This window comes from Myotis brandtii, unplaced genomic scaffold (assembly GCF_000412655.1).
Source record: "Myotis brandtii unplaced genomic scaffold, ASM41265v1 scaffold1920, whole genome shotgun sequence".
Lineage (NCBI taxonomy): Eukaryota > Metazoa > Chordata > Mammalia > Chiroptera > Vespertilionidae > Myotis > Myotis brandtii.
In genome coordinates this window covers 60,712-66,747 of record NW_005357160.1, presented here as the reverse complement: position 1 = coordinate 66,747, position 6,036 = coordinate 60,712, and positions in this window count along the sequence as shown.

Below are 6,036 nucleotides of genomic sequence, written 5' to 3'. Positions count from 1 at the left end.
GACTATGCTTGAGCCCTGGGGGGTCTCCAGGAACGAGGCAGAGACTTCCTCCTCTGGACAGCCCCTCCAGTGCTTGACAATGAGCAGTCCCACTCCAGGCACAAGGTCCACGGCAGGGCTTTCCCTGCGAGCCGGTCATCCTTCCTACTCCCTGTTACCTACTCAGAACCTTATCTTTATTTTAGTTTTTAACTTTTTTAAAAAAATATATTTTATTGATTAGAGGTCCGAGAACAGCCTGTCAAGGATGATGGATTAAAATGCTCTGCATGGTGGAAGAATGAGTTAGAAGATATCTAAAACCCTTCTCAAATCAGAAAATCTTTGAGAACATTGGATTGAAAGAGAATCACTCTAACCAGCATTTGAATGTTAAAGCCTAGATCCCTATCTAGCTGTTTTAGGACTAAATATCTAATGCTACCCGCTCCACAGGGACTTCAACCCTTCTGATCAGCAACAACTTTTCTCAGGCAAGACTATCTGAAAAGTAAATTTAAAATTTTGTAGGGTGATTGGGAAACAGAGTCTGAAAACAAAAGGGAACTAATGGGCTGAATTTCAAAAGCACTTCCTAAATAAACATGAGCACAGTGCCCATATCATTCACTCCTAGGGAAAGACCCTATCCAAATATAAAACAATAAAATACCACATTTAAAAACTCGTGTTGTTCTAGTATGATCATTAGCAGCAGCAGCAGCATTTATATTTGCCTTAACATTTCTTTCAAAATTCATTCACTCAACAACTGTTTATTGTATGTTCGTTTTGTGTATAATCCAAGCTAAATTTAGTCTTGCTAAAATATTCAAATAAACTGCTTTTTAGGTAACCAGCAACAAAAGTCACTGGATCAATTGACATTATGTTTTATCCAAGTAACTTTTAGCTTCCCATTGGCTAATCAGGGCAATATGCAAATAAACTCCCAAGAAAGATGGCAGTTAACCACCAACAAAGATGGAGGTTAATTTGCATATGTAGGCGCCAAGCGACGGAGCGAAGCCGGCTGGCCCTGGGCAGGAGCAGTGAGCGAAGGCCGGCGTAGCGAGTGAAGAGCAAAGAGGGGGGCCCGCCAGCCCAAGCACGCAGGGCCGGGGGCTTAGCTAAGGCTTAGCGCATACTCCCTGGTGGCCCCACAGCAGGGCATCCTGGCAGCCTCCTGACAAGAGGGCGGCCGGGAGAGCCGAGTGGGGCAGGGGCTGCAGGGAGCCATGGAGGGGCAGAGCGGCCGGAGCCAAGTTGCCAGGGGTCTGAGGAGAGCACTTGACAGGAGCCCAGACTGCAAAGAAGGAAGAGGAAGCAGCCACAGGGAGCTCTTCCAATCCCCCTGCAGGGACACCCTACCGCAGCCCCCATACCCCCGGGGGGACGGGGAGGCTGACCAGACAGGAGAAGACCCAGCCTTGGGGGTAGCTGCAGCCCGTATCTCTGACTCCCAATCTCTTCCCCTCCCCCCCCCGCCAGGGGCACCCACAACAATAGCACGCCTGCAACAACCCGTCAGCGCCCCCGAGGCACCCGAGGCCTGCCACTGCTGGGCCCCCTCTGCTGGGGCCAGGCACGCCTCTCCTCCCTACAACTCTAGACCTGGGTGAAGGCAGGCCTAAGCGGCCCCTCAGGGTCAGACTCATCCCCCCCAACACCCCCTCCCCGACAGCAGTGGTGCCCTCCCCGCAGCAGAAGTACACTGAACCTTGCGGGGGGTGCAGCTAAACCCACCCTCCTAGCCCACTAAGCCTTCAGTTGGACATCCCCCCAGGGCTCCCAGACTGTGAGAGGGCACAGGCCACACTGAGGGACACCCCCCCCCAAGTGCACGAATTTCATGCACCGGGCCTCTAGTTTTATATATTTAAATGCCATTTAACAAAGAAAAATCAACCAAAAAAATGAGTTCGCGTGTCACCTCTGACACGTGTGTCATAAGTTCGCCATCACTGCACTAGATGCACAGGACGACGCTCAACAAACTAAGCCACACCAGCCAGGGCCTCGGAGTCTTATCTTTAATAGATGATGGGGGAAGGGAAGCCGTGCCTGGGCACATGCCATCCTCTCATTTCCAGCTTTAGCTCTTGGTCAGTATCTTTTTACAATGGAATTGCTCAGCCTTTGTTGAAGAATTAGCTTCATATGAAAATGGTTGGTTTGTAAAATGCTGAAGAGGAATTCTGATCCGCAGAGGAAGACAGTGTTCTTGACTTACAAGGGACCCTTGGAGGATGAGGTGGTCGGATGGGGAAAGCACTTGAGCAAGGGTCTCAGAGCAAGCTCGGCCAGGCCAGCACCTGAGCTGGCCTCAGTGCTCATGGGTCATGGTGGGTGGGCTCCGGTGCAGAAGGCAGCCCCTGCCCGTGTGGCGGCCACCTGGGAGGAAACATCAGTTTGCTATTCTCCAGCTGAACACAGGCTCAGGACACGACAGGCCCACGAAGCTTGCTTTGGAGGGAGAGGGTGGTCCCTGCCATGGGGTGGCATGGATAAGACGCTGCCTATCCTGGGGCGGAGGGAGAGATATAGGGTGGTGTGGGGGGGAAACCCGGTTCTGAGTTCTAAGCCTGTTCCGTTCCTAACTCAGTTTGTATCCCAGGAAGTGCCTCATGCGTCGCCCCTGGTCATTTCCCTCCTGTACAAAAATGAGACGAGGTCAGCTTGCCCTTGCTGAGTGCTCTCGGCTCCATGCAGCACATCAGCGAGCACTTCCTGGCGGGCTCTGTGCTGGGCTCCGGGGTTCGCGGGAGCAGAGACTAGTGGCCCCTGTCCTGGAAGTGGCGGTGTGGCAGGAAGAAGTGTTTGTCACATAACCACGCAGGCAGTCGTTTTCCGCAGGAGGTGCTGTACCCCGTGCTGTGTCACAGAGGAGGCTGACTCAGAAGCACGGGGGAGGAGAAGTGACAACACTGAGTGCTGGAGGGAGTCTGAGAATTAACCCAGAAAGGGAGAGAGAACCTTCCAGAAGGAGGGAGTGGAATGGCATGCTGACGGGATTGAACGGCTGGAGGTGCTGAAGCACAGAGCAAAGGGGGGTGGGGACGAAAGAAGTGAAGGGATAGGTAGGGGCCAGACCGCATAGGACTCATCATGTAATTTCACCTTTAACCTCAGGATAATTGGAAACTTTCCCTGTCAATATATTGCAGAACTGGACTAGAAATCCCTTTAAGTAGGCACTTTCATGAATGGGAGAAATATTACATTTGTTCTTACTAACCCCTAACTCAGCTTTAGCCTCTTCTTCAATTATAAATGTCAGCAACAAACTGCAATAGTAGTCTCTCTTACCTGGGACTTTGTCACCAAATATGCCTGCAACTAGATCAGCCGTGGGCAAACTACGGCCCGCGGGCCGGATCCGGCCCGTTTGAAATGAATAAAACTAAAAAAAAAAAAGACCGTACCCTTTTATTAAATGATGTTTACTTTGAATTTTTATTAGTTCACACAAACACTCCATCCATGCTTTTGTTCCGGCCCTCCGGTCCAGTTTAAGAACCCATTGTGGCCCTCGAGTCAAAAAGTTTGCCTACCCCTGCACTAGATCTTATTATTTATAGCATGAAAAAGCACATTAGTTACTATATCACAAATTTGTCTTTTAAAATGTTGATAACTTTTTCAATATAATTGGTTTTCTTTGTAATCCTGTATGTTTTATTTTATGTACTTAAAAGCATTCTGACAGGAAATATCTATATACTCAGAAAGGAGAAGAATGTCTGATTTGACAAATGAACAAATAGGAGCTCCGTTTCTAGTAGAAAGGCAAATCAGATAAATACCCTGAATAAACCTCCCAATGGGAGCACATGCTAAGTATGACTTTTTAAGAATGTCAGTTTAGATGCACTCCTGGGTGACGTAAAAGTAGGAAACCTACAGAATCGCGACGAAGGGAAAGCCGAGTGCTGCCTGAAGGCGTGCAGAATCCTGCAGAGCTCGCGCTTCTCACTCAGGACAGAGGAAAACAGCGGGCAGGCTGTCCTGGGATGGACTGCACCCCACAGGCTCCACTGTGGGGTCGGGGCCATGACAAAAGAGCCATCACACTGACGGGGCAGGAGCATGCCTTCCTTCAGACCTTCCTGTGGGTGGGAGGGTGTGGCCAGGGCACCCAGGAGAACAGGGACCGCAGGGCCCCTGGGAGGAGAACTTACTCTGCAGCAGCCCCGGGTTGGCAGAGCCTCCCACCGCCCACCGCAGCCCTGCGCCTAAGCCTCTAGCAAAAGGAAATGCAAGTGCTCCTGGAAGAATGCACTCCACGCAGCCTTTAATTATTTCTTAAAGCAGAGTTCCCAAGAAGCAGGCATCGTTAGAAGCTGCCTGAAATCAAGGGGAGAAGACACCACCTGTGAGAAGCCATGGCTGGCAGGCAGAGAAAGATCTGCAACGACCAATTCCGATATTGGAAATAGTGACATATATACAAGAAGTTTAGTACCTTTTAAAGAGATAAAAGAGATACTTGAAAATCTTAACAGATGACAAGAGACGTAATTTAACGTATTTTTCAAAGGGAAAATATAATTGACATTTATACACTTGAATAAAGTTTCAGAAAGAAATAATAGAATGGGGGAAGGATTAAGATTCGAAGGAATAATAGTGAAAAATGTTCAAATTTGTTGAAAAACACTAACCCTCTAAGAAGCACAACAAACCCCAAGCAGTATAAATATAGGATGTCCCCAAAACTGCTGGTAGCTCTATTTTGAAAATGAAATGTATTTTAATAAACACTGCCTTTATCATTATTCAAAGTGTGCATATACATTTTCTGGGACACTTTATATTAATAGACATAGACGTAGGTAGAGGTAACAAAGATGAGTATGTTATAAATAGCAAATTGGAGAGGACAGTAACACTGCAGAAAAATAACAGAATAGTGAAATTCATAACAAGCTTCACAGACATTTGGTTACAGTGTGAAATGTTTCCACCTGGCTATAAAGCAAGTCATGTTCCTGGGCTGAAAAAACTGTGAGGAGGCTAGTCGCTAGGGAGAGGAAGCCGGGCATTGCTACGTGACGTCATTACCTGGATGGTCGGACACTTAGCATATTAGCCTTTTATATATATAGATTATATGTGTGTGTGTGTGTGTGTGTGTGTGTGTGTGTGTGTGTGTGTATATTTTTTAATCCTCACCCAAGGATGTGTTTTTTTTTTAATTTGTTACAGTTGACAGTATTACAGACATCTCCCATTTCCCCCCTTAACACCCCTCTGTACAGCCCCTACTCCCTCTGTCCACCCTATTGTCCATGTCCATGGGCTATACATATAAATATATAAGTTCTTCGGTTTCTCTCTCCTTGTCCCCTGCCCCCCACATCTAAGTATGTCAATCTGTTCTATGCCTTCATGCTTTGGGTCTTATTTTGTTGGTCAGTCAATTTTGTTCATTAGATTGCACAAATAAGTGAGATCATGTGATATTTGTCCCCCTCCACCCAGTTCCCACCCCACCCCATGACTTCACCATCATACTGTCTGTGTCCATAGGTAAGATCTCTGGTTAATCTCTTCCAGCCTCCCCTCCCCCCTTCCCTCTGAGATTCATCAGTCTGTTCCATGCTTCCATGCTTCTGATTCTATTTTATTCACCAGTTTACTTTGGTCATTAGATTTCTTATTTATTTTGATTTTTAGATTCAATTGTTGATAGATATGTATTTGTTGCAATTTCAGTGCTCATATTTTTTCCTTCTTCTTCCTCTTCTTAAAGAATACCCTTCACCCGGGGTGGGAATAGCTGGGAGGGGGGGTCAATTGGGGGAAAAGGAGACATATGTAAAACTTTAGACAATTAAAAAAAATGTACCAGATGTTCAACTTTAAAAAAAATATGAGAAAAAAAAGAATAGCCTTCAACATTTCATGTAATACTTGGTTTGGTGGTGATGAACCCATTTAGCTTTTTCTTGTTTATAAAGCTCTTGATCTGACCTTCAATTCTAAATGAGAGCTTTGCTGGGTAGAGTAATCTTGGTTGTAGGTCCTTGCTGTTCATCACTTTGAATATTTCTT